The sequence below is a fragment of the Notamacropus eugenii genome, chromosome 3, assembly GCF_028372415.1.
Source record: "Notamacropus eugenii isolate mMacEug1 chromosome 3, mMacEug1.pri_v2, whole genome shotgun sequence".
NCBI lineage: Eukaryota > Metazoa > Chordata > Mammalia > Diprotodontia > Macropodidae > Notamacropus > Notamacropus eugenii.
Genome location: NC_092874.1, coordinates 73,003,146 through 73,026,712, shown reverse-complemented (window position 1 = coordinate 73,026,712; position 23,567 = coordinate 73,003,146). Strand labels below are relative to the sequence as shown.

Sequence of the window (23,567 nt, the reverse complement as noted above, 5' to 3'; positions counted from 1 at the left end):
GAGGTCTTTCAGCTCAAACTATACGTAGTGCTCTAATTTGGAGCTACCAAAGTCTCCCTAGCGTATTATCATTGGTATTGTTATTTTGTGTTGTATCAGTCATGGCTGACTCTTTGTGACCTTGGCAGAGATACTGGAGTGGTTTGCCATTTTACAGAGTAAGAAACTGAGGCAACAGAGTGAAGTGACTTGCTCAGGATGACACAGTAAGTATCAGACTGGATTTGAACCTGTGAAGATGAGTCTTCCTGATTTCAGCCCCAGCACTCCATCCACTGGCCACCAAGCTGCTGCCTCCTAATGGCACATGTACATGGCTTCTAAATGTTATTACGAGTGTTTATAAATCCTGTTAAAAGTACGCACCAAGACTTTAGTGATTACTGCAACATCCTTCTGGCTCAGAAAAAACTCTTGTAGACTCTAGACAAGATTGTCTTTAAAAGTGTCTCTGAATCTCCAAGAGTTGGTAAGAAAAGAAGTGGAATGCATGTGTTTGTGGTCCAGGTACTCCAGATATCAGTCTAGTCTGCCTGGCACTAACCACCCTCAGCAGCTGCACCACAACCCTTGCAGAAATGTTTTAAATCTGCAACCTAGCTACAGACTCAGAGGATGTGGGCACAACACCTTCTGATCTGGGTGTGTCCCATTAAACCAGTCCTAGGCTATGAGTAGCACCTTAGCCTTTCTCCACCCTTTCCGACTGCCCTTGGGTTGGCATCTAGGTTACTAAGAATGAAAGTAACACATGACTCTACAGAGACCAACAGAATCTGTTGGGTGGTTGACAAAGGGTCCATGTAGGCAGGAAGGCCAGAGAGGACAGTCAGATAGTTAGACATAAAAAAAGCTCATGTAAATCCAGACATTTCCGCCACCCAGTGTGCCACCCATTCTGAGACCTGGAAAAGAACAACAAGGGTGAAAAATCGACCACTGACAGGTGCGTATTTAATGCAAGTGCTCAACTGAAAAAATCTTGTCATCTTAATTTGTCACTCACAAATATAATGGCATCCACTTAGTCTATAAAGCCTCTTTGTGCCTTACTGGTGTTTGGGGAATAAATTGGCAATGAAAGGATACTGCATTGTTATGGAGGTTTTTGTTAGTCAGTTCCATTTACCAATTTATCAAAGCCATTTTGTAAGAAATAGTCTCCGCTTTAGAACTGACACTTCATACATTACAGCTGTACCCAGGAAGGGCTTGACTCTTATTCAACTGCCAGTGCATTACATAATGGAATGTGTCGCCAGGCTTCTGGGGAAATAGGGAGATTGGGTGTGAAGTGATACCAAAGACATGTGCTTAACCTAAGAAATGATCAGATACCTGCAGAGTGGGAGACACCAATAGCAAGAGTAAATAGTTTTCTGACCAAGGTCAACAACAGTGATAAAGATTATAGAGTAAGAACTGGAGACAACTCATTGGCCTTAGAAAATCTGTTCTCCCTTCTTGGGGCCAGCAGGAGGTTGGGGCATAGACAAAATGATACCTCACAAACACAAATCAGTTTCACTGTTCAACTCTGATCAGCTCCATCTTCCCTACCTCTTTTTACAAGGCTAGGACAAAGGAAGGAAATGCCTTCATCAATTAATAAATCAACAAGTAGCCATGAAGTACGTACAGTGTGCCAGATACAGATACTGACTTCCTTAGAATCTGGAGATATAGAAACTACAGTGGAGTCTCTGACTTGGAGAAGCTTACATTCCAATGGGTAGACAACATATCCAAATGTAAGTATATATGAAACAAATGTTATTTTGTTGTCTAGTCATTTCAGTCATGTCCAACTCTTTGTGTACCTGTTCGGGGTCTTCTTGATAAAGATACCAAAGTGATTTGTCATTTCCTTCTCCAGCTCATTTTACAGATGAGAAAACTGAGGCAAATAAGATTAAGGGACTTGCCCAGGGTGATATAGCCAGTAAATATTTGAGGCCAGATTTGAACTCAGGAAGATGAGTCTTCCTGACTTCAGGCCTGGCATTCTATCCACTGTGCCACCTGTAGCATAGGGAGTCTTAATCTAGGGGTCTGTGGTTAGATATCAGGAAGTCCTTGAACCTGAACAGAAAAAAAAAAGTTGCATCTTTATTTTCATTAATTGCTAACTGTAACATTTCTTTTAATTATGAGTTTTTTAAACTGCTTTAAGAAAAAAGGCCGAAGGTATCACCAGACTACCACAGAGGTTCATGATCCAAAAAAAGGCTTGAGCTGAGTGTTAAAAATAAAAGAATTCTAAGAATTCTAAGAATCCTCTCTTCTAGTTTATTTCTGTTATTCACAGCTATTACAGAGGGCAGCTAATGCATGTCAGAGAAAGAAATCAGGTATGTCACGGCACAATTAATCACTACACCAAGTAACTTATTCCTGGATAATCCACAGTTGATGGAAATTGTTTTATCATTAATTCAAAAAAGGTCCCAAAGGAGAAAGCAGACTCCACTCAGAGGTATGACCCCCTCAGCCTGTGATACAAATATTCTGGGTTTTCATTTCAGCTCTGACAATGGCTGACTTTTTGATCTGAAACCAGTTTCTTAACCTCTCTGGCCCTCAGTCTCTGAAAAGTGTTGTGAGGGTTGTTGGTGAGGGATAATGAATAAAAATGACTACCAAGCCCTTCGTAAATTTCAAAGTTATGATGAAGTAATAAGGAGCTCTGTTGAAAAGCCATATGTTCCACGGGATAGTTTCTTTAAATGCTCATTTCCATTATTAAGCTAATGCCAAGACTGTGGGAGAAAGATGCACAGAAAATGCCGTGGTGGGCCAGTGACTTTGCAGAGAGCTGGCTTTTGCAAATATGCAACACTGCCCTCTATGGGTATCTAAAATATGAGGAAATCCCCCCAAAGCTTAAGGAGTCGATTCTCCGTGCCTGGGATGTCTTTGTACCACACAGGGAAAGCTGACCAAGTTCGTGTGCAAGCATCTGTAACAAGAGCATCTCACTGGGTTGCTCTTTCTCTACGGAGAGTTGTGTGTGTCCATTAGAAAGCTGCTGAGCGGAAACCTTATTCCTCAGGACTTTAAACAGTCACATTTCTTGGTATTCGACATAAATGGGACATTTAGCAAATGGCGTACCAGATGGAACTCCTGGCTGCATTTCCTATAAGGCTTGGGAGAGCAGGAAACCTCCAAATGTTTGCGTTTGATACGATTGCCCACAGTAGGGCACTTAATGACTCTATGGATGGGCTACATTCCGGGCTCCTAAGTCGCCAGGGAACTCAATGGTGAATGCAAGGTTGTGATTTAAAGGCATGTTAGGGATCTAAGCATAAAAGTAAAAGTCTTTTTTTTAAGGTCAGCATCCTTAGCAGTGTTTTTTAAAAGTATAATAAAATGTGGAGAATATTTTTCATTCTTTCCTCACTCCCCTTAAGTTTAGTTAAATCTGTGCCCTGTTAGTTTATGTCTACATAATCTTTTCATTTAATTATGAAATTCATTAAGCAATGGCCCTTATATTTGGGATTGAATTTATTTGGATTAAACAGGAATAAACATAGAGAAAGACAGCCATGGTGTGGTGGAAAGAACACTGAATTTAGAGTCAGAAGTCCTGGATCTGACTACCTATTCAATCTTAGATGAGTCATTTAACATCCCTGGGTCTCAATTTCTTCTATAAATTGGGTAGCTGGGGAGCTAGACAGCACAGTGGATAGCGCACCAGGCCAAGAGTCAGGAAGACCTGAGTTCAAATGTGACCTCAGACACTTACTAACTGTGTGACCCTGAGCAAGTCACTTACCCCATTTGCCTCAATTTCCTCATCTGTAAATTTGGCTGGAGAAAGAAATGGCAAACCACTCCAGTATCTTTGCCAAGACAATCCCAAATAGGGTTACAATGAGTAGTCAGACAAGACTAAAACGACTGACACAGCAACAAAAAAAGTTGAATTGGGCAAGATTCTAACTTCCCTTCAAGTTCTAAATCCTATGACCATATTCAAGATGAACCTAGATGTAACGACTGATTTTCATGTGTGATTTATGCCGCTGGTCTGTGTATTGATATGTATAAACGTGTAATTTGATTCCAGAGTGGTGGAAATTTTATGTGCATGTTCCATATTTCTCAAGAATCACAACCCAAAGCAAGTGTAGACTTGTAGTCTACACCCAGGGTCAAGTCCTGCCTCAGCATATACTTGCTGTGTGATTTTGAGCAAGTCACAGCCTCTCTAGGTTTCTTCTCGTTCCTTCATCTGTAAAAAAAGAGAGTTGGACTAGATCAGAGATTCTTAACCTGGGGTCCATGAACTTTTAAAAAATATTTTGATAACTGGATTTCAATGTATCTATTTTCTTTGTAATCATAAATATTTTGTTTTATGCATTTAGAACATTATTTAGAGAAGGGTACATATGTAGGCCTCATCAGACTGCCAGTGGGGTATATGACATCAAAAAAAAAAAAACATGAATTTTTGGATTGGATGATGTGTAAGGTCCTTCTGATTCTAAATCTGTGATTCTATGATGTTTAAACCTCATTTTCCATAAAAAGCAGAGGCAATAAAGATCTACATCATCCACTGCAACTGTGAGGATACATTTACTTACTCTGCAAATATTTTGTGTACCCTGCTACATGTACATGCTACTTCCCCCTAAAGAAGGCAGGGACTGCTTCACATTTGTCTTTGTATATCCAACACCTGGTCCTGTGCCTGATGCATAATTGAATAGGGAGTGGGCCTGTGAATGCAGGCTTTCAGCAGGTCCACACCTTCACTACAACTCAGAGTCTTAAAGAGTTACCCAGAGCATTGAAAGGGAAAACTATCTGCCCAGAAGCACACAGCTGGCATGTTTCAGAGGTGGCACTTGGACCTGTTTTCCTGACTTGGCAACTAGCTCTTTAGCCACTATACCTCTCCCCAGGCAGTTAATAAATATTCATTGTTTAATTGATTGATGTAAAGGGATTATTAATGTCTCTTATTTTTAAGACTACCGTCATTTGTCGAGCACAGTAGTCACAAGGCCACCTATAGTCCTTCCCTGAGTAGAAAGTCAAGTCAACAAACATTTATTAAGCAGTTATTACATGCCAGGCACTGGAATAAGCTTTAGGCCTACTGTCTAATGAAAACCGAACCAGGTAAACTCTAAGTTGTTGCTGTTTAGCCTTGTCCAATTTTTCATGACCTCATTTGAGGTTTTCTTGGCAGAGATACTGGAGTGGTTTGCCATTTCTTTTTCCAGCTCATTTTACACATGAAGAAACTGAGGCAAACAGAGGGTGTCTATTTGTCTAGGGTCACATCATTAGTGTCTGAGGCCAGACTTGAACTCAGGAAGATGAGTCTTCCTGAGTCCAGACCTGGTTCTCTATCCCCTGCACCACCTAACTACCCAAGTGACCTCTAAGATCCTCCTCAAACTCAGATTCTCTGATAAATTTCACAGGGGAGACCAAAAATTACCCTATGCAGACAGTGAAAATAGCAAAATGCCCTATTGGCATTCTAACAGAAGCTATTTATAATCACACTATTTTTTAGTTTTGTTTTTTAATTTGTCACAATTATGTGAAGTATCCAATAATTCAAGGACTCTCTCTAAAAGCATTGTATCTTCATAGGATTAAGAAGTAGAAGAGATCATCTAGACCAGGGGTTCTTAACCCAGGGGTCTGTGAACCTATTTGATTTTTTTAAAATATTTTATTACATTTTAAGTTATAAAATATTTAAAAATTAATATTTTGTTAACCAATATAATATAAGCCTATGTATTTTATGCATTTAAAAATCTTATTCTGAGAAGGGGTCCACAAGTGTCATCAGACAACAAAGTGGTCTATAACACACACACAAAGGGGAGTAAGGATCTAATCAAACTTCTTCTATTCTTTGCCCCTACCCCCATCTTCAGAAGAAAAAAGGAAAGCCCCTCAGGATTAAGTGACTTACTCAAGGTCATATAGGTGGTAAGTGTCAGAGGTGATCTTTTAACTCAGGCATCCTTACTTCAGCTATAGGCATTCCACTATACCAATACCTCTTATTTATGACAGGTTCACCAAGACCTATTGTGACAGTTTATCTAACATCCGCAAAATGTTTGTGACTACTTTTTTCTACTTTAAACAGCGTCCCTGCCTTCTAGTAGTTTCTATGTTATTATTACTAAGGTAGTCACTGGGAAAGGAAGTTCAAGTGCCTGTTGGTTTCTCCTTCATGGTTGACTTAGGTAGGCCAGTGACAATAAAAATATAGACACTATCCTGAGCTAGGCTTGAGTTATTTACTACTTCATTCAAGAGATGTTGTTTTGAGGGATCATAAATATTTTGAAAAATAATGTGTGCATACAGCAGTATCTTATCTTTGCCCTCTGAGCACACAGTATATCCACTTCCATAATGACGATCTAAACTATGCCTTTGGCTTCTGTAACAACATGCATGCCTATAGGGCCTGTAATTTTTTATAAGATAAGAAATTTCCCTGATGCCAAAGGAAATGAAACCATTGCTCCATCATACTTGTGGCAAAAGGTACATTTAAAAATGATCACTTTTTTCAAAAGCAAGAAAAGTTATTTTCCCTTAATATATTTGTAAAGTTTCCCCTGGATCAGGGTTCTTTTTTTTACTTTTTTGTATGTCATGGACCCTGTCATCAGTCTGTTGACACTTGTAGACCCTTTCTCAGAATAAGGTTTTTAAATACATAAAATAAAATGCATAGGGTTACAAAGGAAACCAATTGTATTTAAAGAAGTTAGTAAATTTTTTTAAAAAAACAAGTTCACAGACCGGACCACAGGTTAAGAACCTTTCTCTAGATATACATCTCTGACCTAGTGAGGAATATAAGGAACCAGATACAAGAAAACAATGATTTGATTTCAGAAACATGCAGACCCAAAAGGAAATTGAAGGGTGGGACTCTACAACTCAGACACAGAGTGTCTATAAAGTCATGGCAGAATAGGATATGTCTGAAAAATCTGGACAGTAAGACCAACTTCAAGATGAGCCTTACAAGAGTCATTACCCAATTAACCAAAAGCATTTGATCAAGAAATGATCAAAGAAAGAAATACAAGCTATTTGTAGCCTTGTGGAAAAATGCTCCAAATCACTAATAATTAGAGAAATGCAAATTAAAACTAGCTTCTACTTTATATCATCAGATTAGCAAAGTTGACCAAAAAGGGAAAATGAAAAAATTTGAAGGGACTGCTGGCAAACAGGCAAATTATATTGTTTTGTAGAGCTGCGAATTGGTCCAGACATTCAGGCAATTTGATACTATGTCCAAATAATCACTAAATCACATGGATCCTTTGACCTGGTGACATCACTACCAGTCTAAACCCTAAAGAAATCAGAAAAAGGGGGAAAGGACCTCTCTGTACAAAAATACTTTCAACTACCACTCTATTTGTGGTGACAAAGAACTAGAAACTAAGCGGGGTGTCTACCTATTGGGGAATGGCTAGACAGATTATGATTCATGAATTTAATAGAATACTGGTGTGCAATAGGAAATGACGAAAGGGACAGAATCAAAGAAATCTGGGAATTTTTTTGTTAATTCAGAAAGAAGTGAAAAGAACCAGGAGAACTATTTATGTGATAATAACATTAGAAAGACAAACCACTTTGAAAGATGTTAGAACTAAGATCCATGAAATGATCAGCCATTATAAACGAGACCCAATGGTAAAGCATACTAGCCACCATCTGATAGAGAGATGACGGACTCAGGAGACAAAATGAGACATATTTTTTGGACGTGGCCCAAGCAAAAATTTGTCTTGCTTGACTGTGCATATTTATTTACAAGAGTCTTGTTTTTCTTTTTTCCTTTTTTTCCAATGAGGGAAGGAGATAAGGAGGAGAGAAATCAATTTTTAATTGAAAAATTAAATTTCAGAATGACAGATTTGGCAAATTGAAATCAAACCTTTCGCTGGCTTCAGATTGTGTTCCAGCTCTCTGGACACAGTCATGGAACATTGATATGTTGGTCAAACACAAACAAGGGACCTGTCAACACCTCCAAAGAACTAATTTGTAGCACACACCCGAATGAAGCAAATCACGAGTGGATGGGCCCTTGAAATATATAGAAACCAACCCCAGGATTGTAATGAAAGAATGTGATGACAGACAAGTTATAACATACAGTCAGCCAATTTATGAATGGGGTATGTGGCTTACAAGTTTTGGACATGGGAAGAATTATGCAGCTCAATTTACAACTTATTAAAGAGGGAGCAAAGCCATCAATGCAGATGGCTGGTTTTACATCAGAGAAGGCTGGATGAGAGAATATTTACAGACCTTCAACTGAACAAGCTATCAGCTAACACTTAAGTCACGTTTTTCTCTATTCTCAATCATTAGGATAGGGTGAATTTTCACATGGGATAGAGTCTGCAGCATTCTGAGGCAGCCAAGGCTTTTCCCTCTAGTTATCTGCACAAGGCTCTCTCTAGAATTAGCCTCGTTCCTCGGGCACTGCAGTAATTACTTTTTCACATGGAGTAAGTTCATTCAAAACAGTTGTCTAACACATGTAGAATGGAATGCCTAGTTTCTGGAGTATCAAGTTTGAGGTTTATGGAGTTGGTTTTATGCTCTTAGATGAAATATTTCCCCAAATACAATGAATAAACTGATGTGGATTCACCAGACAAAATGCATTGTACTTTAAATATAGTCAATGGCATATTTATATAACCAAAAAGTCATATGAGTAGGCACTAAGATGTCCCCAGATTAAGAGGAAAAGCCCAATCACCATGGCTCAGCTGAGTTTTGGAGTTCATCTTCTGACCTAAATACATCCTACCATATACATGTTAATGTCCCTGTTTAAGCCCATGGAAACAAACCTGAACCTTATCAGATATACATCTGACTCACAATATTCTTCCTCGAATCCTACAATAAGAATTGGAGCATCTGAGACAGAAGAGCCTTTAAAAAACCCTGGTAATCTGCAGAACAGCCACAGGTCCGAGGAAGTTTGCTCGACAAGGTTCATGCTAAAGACAAAGTAAATTAGGCTGGCAGCAAAGAGACCAGTATCCTATTCATGTTTCTGCAATGGTCAGTCAGTTAACCACCTTGCTTCCTTATCTTTGATATTTCTAAGATAGGGAAAACAACCCTCCAAAATTATATCAACGTTTTCTAGATATGAGTCAGATGTTAATCTGATTGAAATTTCCTACAACATTGAGTCACATGCCCTGAAAATACAGATGTTGCCATTTTTTAAACCAAGAAAGCTGAATGCGAAATATGCCATGATTCTAATCAATTACCTCCCCCAAATCTCCTAAAAGCTTTTACTTATACCATGAATCTAAAAATCTAAAAGATTAAGCCACTGAAGGTCTGGAGACAAACATCTGTAGGTAAAACAAGACATGCAAATCGCCGGTCCCTCTTTATATTTAATGAATCTTTCCCCTGGTTGTTTTATGCATTTGCTAGCTATTTATAAGAATGAGTTACCAACCTGGACCTTTACCTTAATTTAAGAAAGGATCTCTGTGTGGTGGGCTGGAATTTCCTTTGTTTTAATATGCTTGAAAAATCTGGAATGGTCCCTCTGGTTCGTTTCTGGAGTGTGAGTTCTCAACAAAGAGGCCAAAACGACTTTATGCCTTAAAGGGTTTCTGCGAGGAGCCTGTAATGACTTTTTCACATGCTGAAAGTGAATGCCAAGCAGTTGCTTAGCGTGCGGGGAACTGAATTTCATAGACTAAAAACTCCTAGTTGAAGAATATCCATGGTCTGTTTCAAACCTATGTAAGGTGCCAAGCATGACACAGGGCCTGCCACATGTACACGCTCTGCAATTTCTCTTTGATGGGTGATTAATGGAAAGTGTGAACAGTTCTGTGGTACTTACTAAGAGTGCTTGGCAAAGCTCAGTTTTCTCTTATTGGTCTCTATGATTTGACTCTATGGCCTAGATGAGAGTTCTCTTAAACAGACACTTCACATTTCAGAATAATAGGTTGGGTGAGGTCTCCCATTTATAACACTGGAATGAGACTTAGAGTTAATGATGATTTATTGATCAATGCTAATTGTAATAAAGTTATTTTTCAACTTTGAAAATGCAGTCATAATTTAGGCCAGAAGATAAACTGCTCAAGTTCTGTGTTGTTTTTCCATGGCAAAATTTTGGTTAGAGGTGTGCAATGTTTGAAGTGGGTTTTTTCCCCTCAGATGTTGAGGGGAAATATTGACTTTTCAGAAAGGTTTCCAAAAAGTGCGAGGGTGACTCAAAGTTAACTGAAATTTTTGTTAGACCTCGGAATATAAATCTAGTCATGGAATGACAGGGGGAAGTTACCCTGGGGGTCATCTTCCCATCATAGTATACCCTTCTTTGGCTTTGTGTCAGATTCCTTTCTCTTCTATAAAGAAAAATGTGGCAGACCTGATAAGGTTTCAGGGGACAGGTAGAAAATTGAAATGTTGGGAAATAAAATAGATCTGTGAGAAAAAATTGAACAAGTAACAACTGCTTTATCCAGAGCAGGAAAAATTGGGAAGTGAATTGCATGGATCTTCAAGCATGTAAAGGACCCCAACACATTGAATTAGCTGTTCTCCATTCCCCAAAGGAGAGATCAAAAGAAAACAGGCCCATGCTGTTGCACCAAGGGCTTAAGTTGCAGATAGGGAAGAATTTCCTGACAGTGGGGCTTATTAAACACTGGAATGAGCTACCAGGGGAGATTGTGCAATCTACTTGGCAGTCTTTAAAAATATGATAGAGTCTTATCTATCTGAAATCAAGGAGGGGAGGTTAGAAGGAGGAGGAAGACAGAAAGAGAACCCAATGACCTCTCAAAGTCCCTTCTTGCCACAAGGTTCACTGATTTTCTAACAACCCACCCCCAAAAGTCTGGGGAAGATAAATATTCTAAAAATTAACACAACTCTCCTGGGATTCTGTTCTTAGCCTCTTTCCCTCTTGGAATTTATTCCAGCACTTTCTATTTTCTTTCTGGGAGGCCTCTGCATCTTAAGGGCAAACCAGCATTTTCTATTTGATTTTATTCAAAATAAGATCACTGTCCCTCTGGATTTTTAGCCCAAGTGAACAAGGGGAGCTGGGAGAAATTGATTGGAAGCTTTGGTCATGTCCCCCAAAATTCAAAGTGAACATTTTACTGCCTTATAAACTGAAGATATATGAGGGTTGATGTTCAAGATATCAATTGTTCTTATTTGCCTAGATCAGGGGTTCTTTACCTTTTTGGGTTATAAATCCCTTTGGCAGTCTGGTGGAGTCTATAGATCCCTTCTTAGAATAACATGAAATAAAATGCATAGGAACATAAAGGAAACCAATTCTACAAAAGTAAAGATGTAATTTTTTCCCATCCAAGTGCTTGGAACCCCTGAAATCTCGAAATCCCAGTTTGAGAAACTCTGATATAGATGATCAAGAGTCAACTCAGAAAAGCTGTCATATTTATGGGTTATTTTGTAGGAAGCTAGAATAGGGTAGCTATTAAAAAAAAAAAACGGAAACTTCAGTTGTACATAGCTGATATCTGAAAGATTGGAGCACTGCCCTTCCGTACTATCGGTAATATTGTCGAAATACAATGTATTTGGTTTTCCATCCTGATACTTTCAAATAAATTGCAAGATATTCCTTATAAGGACACAAGAGATGGGTAACACATAAACATGTGGTTTTCACACATGTAGGATTTTTGATCTTGACAAGAAACCTCACAGAAAATATAAAAAAAACTTTTACTTCGCAGATTTTTCCTTTCCTTTTTGGGTCACCTTAGCCCAGACACAATGTTCCCATGGCTTTTGGCTAATTAGGCCATTTTTGTCCATTAAAACTGGTGACCCAGCCTGCAGTGAACGAGGATCTACTAAGTACAGTCAGTCACATGTTTCGTATCTTTTAAAATAAAGAGTTAATAGTAACTTCAAGCTTTTACTGCCTTCCCTTCTGAGTAGCACTGATGCATGGTGCCCTTAGGGAGTGTTTATTACCTATTCTATCTTAGTTTTTGTTGGGGGTACAATATGTGGTTTTCCCTTGACAGCTAGAAAATTATGTTGTGGCAGGAAGGACATCATTCTGCTTGTCTTGAAATGCTTTTTCTAAAGAATCTTGAGCCGAAGTAGTGTTGATAAAAATAAAAGCCAAGTGAGAATTTTTTTTAATTCTTTAATTTACTCATCTTATAAAAGAGATATATGAGTATGAGTCAGCTCCCTTTTCTGCAGCCTGTGATAATAGCATGGAGATGACTGGGAGTTCTCAGTGGTTTTACCAAAGAGGTAGCAAGTTTGAACAAGCCCTTCCAAGCTGTTCTATAGCTTCCATAATGGACATGAACATGAAGTGTTTTCTGAGGCCCAGCCTAACTAAACTGGTAGAAGACCTTCACTTAAAGTTTGGCCATGTGGTGATCAATTTTTATTTTTTTGTCATCCCCAAAATCACTTAGTAAGGGAGCTTCCATTTACCAAAGTATGAGATGACCTATCCAGATTAAATCAGTATTGAAATAAGAGTGACTCAGTTTGGTTCTATATGGGCAAATTGCTGCTGCTAAAGAATTAAAATAAACTTCTCTGTTTAGCTTTTGAAGTGCTACATACCAGAAATAGCCCCAAACTAGATTTCCAGCCCTGATGGATAATTACTCTTTCTCCTGAACTCTGTGATCCACCCAAACTAGCTTTCTCTCTGTTCCTCACACATGACACTCCATCTTCCATCTTTGTGTCTTTGCTTTGCCCCCCCCCCCCCACTCCCATCTTTGGAATGTACTCCTTCTTTCTCTCTACCTCACAATCCTGCTCTTCCTTCAAGACACAGCTTAAACAGCACTGCAGAGTCCTTTCTGATCCTCTCAACTGCTAATGCTTCCCTCTCAAACCTCCTTGTATTTAACTATTTTACATTTACTCATTCAGTATATACTCATGTTTATACCTAGTTAGCACAGTACCTGGCACAAAGTAGGCATTTAATAAATGCTTATGGATTGGCTAGAAGAAGGATAGGTTAGAGTACTTACTTGGATATTTCCCCTTTGCAATTTCCTTTTGTGTGTAGTCTTTTCCCATCAATTAGACTGTAAACTCCTTGAGAGCAGGAACTGTCTTTTTCTTAATCGCATCCCTAGCACTTAGCTTTATTTTTGAATTGAATTTTCATAGAATTTATTTTTATTAAATTGAAATGACTGTCCTCCTTGTGGGTTTGGAGGAGAGAAATTACAAGCTCATTATGCCTTCTCATTCTATGTCATTTATTGTCCAAGTTCTTCCTTAACTTATCCATAAAGGAGTTACCTAATGCCCTGGAGTTCTGGACTCCATGTTTCGTGTATACCAGTGAAATACTTATCTATCTGTTACCCATCCCCCATTCATCTCCTCTGCTTCATGAACAACCCACCTCCTTTTTTAGTTTCCTGTGTCCCTGATAGAGTATTTCACATGGCTTCTTTGGCACAAGACATTACTGGTAATGTCTTGTTACAGACTGCTTACATCCACTATGCAGCTCTCTGTTGACCTTTGGATCATTGGCAATTTGTAGTGTTTCATGATTCTTGGCTGTATATCTCATCTATAGGGAATCCCTCTAGAACAGTGATGTCAACCTCAAATAGAAAGAAGGACACTAAACCATATATGAGGATCCCTGCCAGCTGCATATTGACTTAAAGAAACACATATTTACATTATCTATGATCTACCCTATTTTTTATATTTTGTTAGCTATTTCCCCATTATATTAGTCTTGTCAGGACAGCTCTTTGGAGTGCTGCTGGATTTAATGCTGCAGGGTTCCATACTGATCTCTGTTCGAGGAGATCATGATAATTCCTATGGAAATGTTTCAGCCCATAGGAAGAAAGAAGTCTATTTGCCAATGGAGGTCAAAGGGAAGAAAAAAGGAAGGACGCATGCTTTACTACAGAGTGCTGCAAATGGCTTTCTTGATCCCAAATGGAAGAAACTTTTAAAGTCACTCAAACATCAAACCTTTGACCAGACATGCATCAGTATTGCTATCTTTCTGTGCCTTTTTGACTCATTGAAATATTAAGCTTGTATCTTCCCTTGAGCTAAATTATATTGGCCCTTGTTTTGCTTATCATTCTGTTACTGTGTGAGACCATGTCATGTTTTTATCACAAATACCATTACGATGATGTTTCCCCCATCACGCTTCCAAGTGACTTATCCAGAGTCTCATAGTTAGTAAGTACCTGAATCAGAATTTGAACTCAGTACTTCCTGACTCTGAGTCCAGTGTTCTATCCACTATACTCAAAAAAATAAAATTAAAATTAAAGACAACCCCCTCAAAACTTGAAGATATAGAGCCTTGCCTCAGGGCACCAAACATTAGAGGCTAACAGCACTTGTATTCCTTCTTCTGGTAGAAACAATGGAGCTTACACTTAGCAAGAATAACTAACTAAATCAGCAAACAACCAGATGCTGGGTTCCCTTCTGTCTTTCCTGTAATCACTCCTAGAATGAGTTCCTCTACGGCCCTTCCTCAGCTGTGTTTTCTTGTCTCTATATTCTCGTGATCTTTCTATTCCTTCTACTACCCACAAACAAGTCCTTGTTTCCCAAGTCCAAGGGTCTCCTCAGGTCTTCCTCTCCTCCTAATACTCAACTGAACTTGTCTTACCTCTCCTTTAGGTGGTAGCCATGACTTCCTGCAGGTAGAACACAAAGAATAATAATTCATATTTACATATGGAGCCTTAAGCTTTACAAAATGCTTTCCTCAAAATAATGCTCTACTTAAACTGCCAAATCTCTCTGGGACTTTCTCCTCATTTGTAAAATGAATTAGTTGACCCTCAGAACAGGAAGCTCCCTCAGATCAAGGGCTATTTGATTTTTGTCTGTTTCTCACCAGCACCTAGCACAGCACCTGGCATATAATAAGAGCTTAATATACTGAGACAATGATCATGAAAGTTCCATCCATTGCTAAATTTCTTTAGAGGCAAAGAAGGTTAATGAGAAGAGGACCTAAGAGGGAGGGGACACAATAAATGAGATAGAAGGAAATGAGAGAAAGTTACCAGAGAATGAATGCAAAATGGTCAAATGGGGTAATGAAAATGAGAAGAGCAGTGAAAAATATGAAAATCAGCTGAGATCAGCTGAGGGAGCCTAGGAGAGAGGATATGAGAATAAAAAAGAAGATGGCAAGGAAGGACAATAAAATATGGTAGAGGGGAATGGGGGAAAATGAGGACATTAATACTATTGTGAAATTGTGAACTAATCTAAATATGACAGAAAGCAATTTGGAACTATGTTCAAACAGCTATAGAACTGTGCATATCCTTTGACCCAGGATTGCCACTATTGTGTCTGGGGCAGCTAGGTGGTACAGTCGATAGAACACCAGTGCAGGAGTCAAGAGGACCTGAGTTCAAATCTCACCTCAGACACTTGACACTCACTAGCTGTGTGACCTTAGGCAAGTCACTTAACCCCAATTGCCTCATCCTGGGTCATCTCCAGTCATCCTGATGAATATCTGGTCACTGGACTCAGATGGCTCTGGAGGAGGCTGGTGACCTGCACAGCCCTCCCTCACTCAAAACACAGTCAAGTGCAAGTCATGTCATTATTTCTATGATGGCATGGTCTTCTTTGACAACGAAGGACGAACACACACACTACTATGTCTATATTCCAAAGAGATGAAAAAAATGGGAAAAGAACCTATTTGTACAAAAATATTTATAGCAGTTCTTTTAGTGGTAACAAAGAATTGAAAATGAAGGGGATGCCTATCCATTGGAAAATGACTGAACAAGTTGTGGGAGATGATTGTAAAGGAATGCTTTTGTTTTTAGCAAACAATTAGCAGGATGGTTTCAGAAAACACCTGGGAAGGTTTATATGAACTGATGCAAAGTGAAGTGAGCAGAACTAGGAGAATGATGGGCACCAGTACCAGCAATAGTGTATGATGATCAACTATGAAAGACTTAGCTACTCTGATCAAGACAGTTCCAAAGGACCCATGATGGAAAAACGCAATCCACTTCCAGAGAGAAAAAGATAAACACAGAGCACAGACTGAAACATACTTTAGAAAAATCTTTCTTTATTTTTCTAATTTGTGTCTGTGTGTGTTTTCTTTTGCAACATGGATAATATAGGAATATGTTTTCCATGACTTCATATGTATAATCAACATATTGCTTGCCTTTTCAATGGGTGAGGGAGAGGTAAAAGGGAGGAAGAGAATTTGGAACTCAAAAATTTTTTAAATGAATGTTTAAAAATTGTACATGTAATTTGGAAATAAAATAAAATATATTTTTTAAAAAGAGGCAGAGGAGATGAAGGGAAGAGTAGGTAACAAAACAGAAGAGTAATAACATGAATGCAAGAGGCATGGAGGAGATGAGAAAAGAGAGTACTAGAAAAAAAGGGGATGACACAAAAGGGATAACGTTGAATGATATAATTCAGCCTGAAAAAGAGAAGACTGAATGTGGACAAGATGACTTTCTTTAAATATTCCAACTAGGGAAATCCCCTCTAGTACATGACAACCCCCTTCCCCAGAAAAACTAGCCCAGGTTTGAAATATCCTATATAGGTCATCACAAAGAAAAACCATAGTTCATGGGCCCCCACTGATGGGTTTATCTTTAACCAGCCAGGCGGGGCATATATTAGTTCATAATAAAAGGCATTTAGGAAACAGTGAAGCAAATAATTGGCAACAAAACATCCCCCTCCCACTCCTACACACATGCATGAGTCACAGGTTACCACACCACCAGGGAGGGAGGATATTAATACAAAGAGAATATATGTGATCTGAGGTAAAACACATCAGATACATGCATAGGAAATACATCAAGATCAGGAATATATATGAAGAAGCATATAGCAGGATATGTGTCCAGCATACACATATTGCCAAGGGACCCCATACTGATCACATCATCCTAGCCATCTATCTGACTTAATGTTAAAATTTTTATGTAATGTCTATTAGAAGCAGACAATTTGAAATGCCAAGGATAGAAGCATTTAGGATCAGGAAGAAGGAAAAGATGAAGTTGCATATGATGCTATGGTGGAAGAGGAAGGGGACGAGGCAGCACTCCACCAAAAGGCAAGACATAATATCTGAATATGGATTGATCACCATGAATGGTGCATGAATGGTCCCCTTCCATCCCCCTCCACTCTCGGGCTACCACAGCCCAGGTCCCCAGACAAGATTCACCAGAACAGCTCTGCCTTGTTCCCTTCTGGACCCTCAGAGGGACATCAGTGGTATACTAGTATATGTTTGACAACTAGCTCTCTAGAAGAAATATATATATAAAACATTTAAATATACATGTACACACATATACAGGGTACATTTTCAGTTTTAATCTGAATTTTTAACATTTTCTGTATCATTTTCTAACCCTTAGTTAGTAGTTCTTAATTCTTTTCCTCTCCTACCCTCGCATTCAGTCCACACTAACTTCCCAAGCGCTCAGACCTAGGTATCATGTGTAACAGGAAGTTGACTAATATAACCCAAGCTTCAAAGATGCTTCTGATGTCTTAGATGTTAGTTATATAAAGGAGCATCCTTCATTGATCTATTATAAATATTGAATGTTTATTTTAAAATAAGTTTCTGGTTGGGGTTGTTGCTGGGGACTTTGCAAATCCTGCCAGTCTGTCTTTGGTTTCTCCCAGGTGTCCTGGTTCATACAGACTCAGAAGGATTGCAGCAGGGCTTGAGTGAAAATGAGGGCTGCTCTTCAGGAACAGCTCTACTCACAAACATCAATAACAACAACAGAGAAAGATGAGAAAAGGAGTCGTCCTCTGAGGGAACAACTCGGTGGCATTTCCCAAAGCTTTCTTTTGTAGATATTGTTTCCAGCAATTTAAAGAAATATTCATGGTGGCAATTTTTCTCAAGTCATCATTGAAACACAGTGCCTGGAACGTGGCAGAAGCTTTATAGATGTGTATTGATTGATTGATTGATTAAAGGGTCTTAGGATCACATTGTTTTAGAGCTTAAAAGTCATTGAGTCCAACTCCATCATTTGACAGATGAGGAAACTGAGACCCAGACAGATTATGTAACAACACAGGATAACAACAAACTTCTGCTCCAGCTAGAGTGTTTCTTCACTGTCCCTTATAACTTTAAATCTTAAAATCTCCTCCATGTGACTTTCATACTGTACCTCCTCCCTGGAATACTTTCTTATACCCTCTCTGTCCATGTGAACTAACTAAACCATCTGAAACTCTCTATCATCTTTGAAGCCCACTGCAACTCACGACAATTTCTCTCTCCTCCTTTTAACTCCAATGCAACTTGTATTTGTACCATTTATTTAGCAAATATCATATATTCTCATATGATGACTACATAAGTTTGTGCAATATATATATACATATATATTGCATATTTTCTTTCCAATTAAATTGTAATCTCCTTGAGAGTAGGGATTTTGTCTTATCTTTCTCTGTATCTTCCTCAGCATCTAATATTGTACCTCATACATATTCACTAGGTTCTCAGTAACTCTTTGGTTGCTTTACAAATCCACAAGGAGTAATTATTGCACTTAGGGCAGATGGTACAAAATTCACCTTCAAATATTAGTGAGGAGGTCCAAGGATAGAACAAGCCAGAGTAGACTTTACCTGAGGTTTGCTTCTGAAGAGAAAAGAGAGTCACACATGATCAGGTAGCTTCCTGTTTTAATTAATTATTCATGAGAACTAGGTGATATTCTAACTAGGTGCCTGCCAAATGATTGGAAGTGTCATTAGCACTTCTAAATGTCTACACTCTGCATCATAACTTCAGTTTCCCTACCTGAGTTACAGTTCCATAGATTTATTTTCTAGAGGTGGTAGTATTAAAAACAAATCAGAGCATCTCAGACTTGAGAGGGAGCACAAAGTTCACCACAAATTCCCTCTACCTCATACCCAAGAAATGATCATCTTCCTCAAAGACTTCTTGTGAGGAGGAGCCCACCAACCCCTGACACAGGATATTACAATTTTGAATACCTCTCATTGGCAGCCTTGGAGCCAGAAATACTGGGTTCAAATTCCACCTCTAACATATACTATGTGACCTTGGTGAAGTCCTTCAAACTCTAATTGCATAGGATTGTAAATTGAAAACAAGATGCTAATGGGAACTAATTGCTTTATGGTTGTTCATTCGTTTCAGTCATGTCTGACTCTTTGCGACCCTGTTTGGGGTTTTCTTCGCTAAGATACGGGAGTGGTTTGCCATTTTCATTTCCAGCTCATTTTTACAGATGAGGAAACTGAGGCAAACAGTCAAATGACTTAGGGTCACACAGCTAGGAAGTGTTTAAGGCCAGATTTGAATTTGGAAAGATGAGTCTTCCTAACTTCTGACTTTCTATCCATAGCAGACGACAACACCAACATCCACTGCCTAATGGATGGTTAGAGAGAATTTTCTCATCCAGAAGAGTCATGGATCCAGTCCCCCTCCCTAACTGCTGAGAAGTTTTGAGTATTATCAGAAGCTAAATCTTTCTCTTTGTAACTTCAATTCATCGTTCCTAGTTCTATCCCTTAGGGCTAAGCAGGATAAACCAAATCTCTCCTTCACATGATAGCCCTTCAAATTCTTGAAGACAGCTATTAATTGATTGCCAAATGGCCATGGCTATGTGCTGGGTACAGTATAAGCAAGTAAAATCCCACTCTTTCCCCTAAGGACTTAAAATCTAAAACCAACAATGCTGCTGCCAAGAGAAGCACGCTGAATAACTAAGAATTAGCCAACAATCCAGGACATGCAGCTGCAAGAAGCAAATTTGTTAATGAGTAAATAAATATGCCTCTGCTTTGTTACTAAACAACCTTTCAGATTGCCTTCCTAAAATAGGCGCAATCAGGAACGTTGGTCCTTGTTCTCAAGAAAAAAATAAAAAATTGGAGAGAGGAAGGGAAAATTTAAATAAATGCCAACACGTAACAGGGTGGCCCTGGAGAATCAGCCCCTCAAGTATACCTCGTTTTTTTGGTCTTGGTTTTCTTGAGATTCACAGATATTATGGATTAGTTTTTGTTTTTGCTTTTGTTTTTGCAAATTTAAACGCATCAAACAAGTCTATTGACACCATTTTTCCAACAGCATATGCTCACTTCATGTCTCTGTGTCACATTTTGGTAACTCTCACAATATTTCGAAATTTTTCATTATATTATTATATTTGCTGATGGTTATCTCTGATTAGTGATCTTTGATGTTGGGGTTCAACTAACTACTGATATAAGGTATATATACATTATATATATATATACACACATACACAAATATATATATATATACTCACATATGTATACATATATATGCTGATATATGGTGACAAACTTGATCAATAAACATGGTGTGTGTTCTGACTGTTCCACTGACCCCCTCCCCCCTCTCCCTCCCTCTTCTCTAGCCTTCCTATTCCTTGAAATACAACAATATTGAAATTAGGCCAGTTATTAACCCTACAATGGCCTCTAAGTATTGAAATGAAAGGGAGAGTCAATCCATGCAGCAAACTTCATTGTTGTCTTATTTTCAGAAATTTTCACAGTCACCCCAGCCTTCAGAAAGTCAGCGGCCATCAGCATCCAGGAAAGACTCTACAATAAGATTACAGCCTGAGGAAGGTTCGGATGATGGTTACATTTTTTTCCAGCAAAAAAAAGTATTTTTAATTGAATGTGTACATTATTTATAGACATAATACTATTACACACTTAATAGAATATAATACAATGTAAGCTTTTATATGTACTGGAAAGGCAAAAATCTGTGTGGCTCATTTTACTGTAATATTTGCTTGATTGCAGTGGTCTGGAACCAAACCCGTCTTAATATGGAATGGTGTAGTGGAGAGAACATTGGTGATCTGGGGTAAGAAAGACCTCAATAACTTACCAGCTGTGTGACCCTGGGTTCAAGTCCCAGCTCAGCTACTCAACTACCTGGGAGATCTTGGGTATATTACTAACCTCTCAAGATTTCAATTTCTTCATGTATGGAATAAAGTGATTGCAGTGGATAACATTCTACCTCTAAGTATACGGGTTTTTTGAGCATCATTCATATGCACAGCACAACCTTGGTGTAATACACAGGGCAGGTCCTGGGAGAGTTCAGTCTATTCAGAGAGATAGGACATGTACATAAGAAAAGTTAAGTAACAGTACAAAAAAGTACTGTATGTTTCATTCAACAAGTATTTGAGTACTCACTATGTGTTAAGGACTGTGGGAGACAGAGATATGGTAAAAAACATTCACCTTGCCTTAAAGGAGTTTATAAAATAATCAGAGACAAAAACAAATATATCTGAAACTATCTCCTCTCTTCCATTTTTCCTGCTCCAAGTTCCAAGCAAATGCTCTTTTACAGACTGCCTGGTAATCACACCAGATGGTGATGACCTCTAAGGTTTCGGGAGTATTACATCCATCTTTCTTACTCTTCCACCTACCCTAGGTTACAGCACCACCTCCCCCATCAGAAGAAGATAATTCTTATTATCAAAAGAAACCCAAACAAACAAACTAGGGCTCTGGAAAATCTATGGCACTCCATCCCCCAAGTCCCTTTTAATGCTGAATAGACTGTCCCTACCCAGAAATTCCTGAGTCATCCTATTAAATGTGGGTGATTGAAAGCAAGCCTCTGTCAACACAACTCACCCTTCAGGGACAGAGTTTGGCTGTTGTCTCTGACCTCAGCTCAGCCCCTCCCTCACCACCCTCTTGCTTTCTCTGCCCCTGACCTGACCCGTTGACCACACATCTGTCTACTCTGCCATCAACCAAACATGGACTGCCAATTACAATCTCCCCAGTGAGCAGCCTCTTTCTCTTTCTTGCCTACATCCCAGCCCAGACCCAAATCTGGATTCCCGTAGCAGCTGCTTCCCTAAGGCAAGAGAATGACTGACTCAGTCAAGCACATGGGCACTCATGTCACAGGCAGATTCCCCTTGATGAACCCAGTGCCTTCATCCCTGCTCAAGCTAATTATGTATCCAAAGACAAACAAGTGACTGCCATGTTCCTTGAAGAGTGAAGATAACAAGACAACACAGAAATTCCCACCCCAGGTGGGTCTCATCAAGGCCATTGAGTACACTAAACCTTCCAGGAAGGCAAGAAAGCATTCACATGAAGATGGGGAAACCCAGACTTTCCATACATGATGAGGAAGAACTCCTACCCCACCCCACCCCCATCAGCCATGGTTATTTGACTGGTTAGTAGATACTAGTTGTATGACTTTGGGTTAAGTTGATCAATCAGCAAACCTTTATTAAGCACCTATTATGTGGTAGGCACCATCCTAAGCACTGGGGATAAAAGAAGAGGCAAAAGACAGGCCCTTACCCTCAAGGAGCTTACTCTTAATCTAATGGGAGAGACAGGATACAAACAAATTGCAAGCTATATACAGAATAAATAGGAGATAACAAAGAGAGGGAAAGCACTAGAAGTAAGAGGGTTTGGAGAAGGCTTCCTGTAGGAGGTAGGATTTTAGTTGAGACTTAAAGGAAGCCAGAGAGGTCAGCAGCTGAGTGGAGGAGAGAACATTCCAGGGATGGGGGAAGCCAGAGAAAATGCCCCTAGTGGCCAAAATATGAAGTGTAAAACATCTAGGAGGCCACTGAATCTAGGAGTATATGTCTACAAATAATATGTAAAGAAGACTGAAAAGATAGAAGGGCACCAGGTTATGAAGGGCTATGAATGCCAATAGAGCATTTTGCATTTGATCTTAGAAGCAACAGGAACTGCTAAAGTTTATTGAGTGGGAGAGGAGAGAGTGACGATGATCAGAAGTTACTTGACTAAAATTGGGACCATAAGTCTTGCACTTAATACTCAAATGTTCAAATGGATCTGTGATCTCATCTATTTGCAAGGTCCCTCCGATGATGCTATTTTCAACCCACCCCATGCTTTTCCATCCTGTATGACTCCTGTTCATATTCTCCAGAAACTTCACCATGGAGGATCTACTCAGTAAATTAGAAGCCTTCCTTGAATTTTCTGTAAGATCCATGAGGTACTAGAGATACAAATACAAAAGTGGGGCAATCCCTACCTTTAAGGTGCTTACAGTCCGGTGGGAAAATTCCACAAGTTCTAAGTAGGTGCATGTGTGTGTGGGTGTATACACACACACATACATGTATACATACATGTATATGTGTGTATATGTATGCATTCATGTATGTATATACGTGTGTTAAGTGTGAGTAGCCCACTCTAGTGAGATTCAAAAACACAATTTGCTTTTTGAATTAAACTGCCTCCATTCATCTGTTTGCTAGTATGGTTTAGGGTGACAAGTGATTGCATTATAATTTTTTCAAGCCTTTTGAAAACACGGTCTGTTCAATTCACACTCAGAACATTCATAAATTGCCTTTTTTCAAAATGGAAACATGAAAAAAATC

At 39.0% G+C, this 23,567-nt stretch overlaps 1 long non-coding RNA gene across 1 annotated transcript; it reads left to right on the top strand.

The window, feature by feature from the left end:
* The first annotated feature begins 707 nt into the window (after window positions 1-707).
* On the top strand, window positions 708-21,781 carry LOC140532885 (uncharacterized). The gene is made up of 4 exons (XR_011976720.1): window positions 708-946; window positions 1,574-1,751; window positions 20,673-20,760; window positions 20,944-21,781. It is a non-coding gene; the product is annotated as an uncharacterized lncRNA (long non-coding RNA).
* The last annotated feature ends 1,786 nt before the right edge of the window (window positions 21,782-23,567 follow it).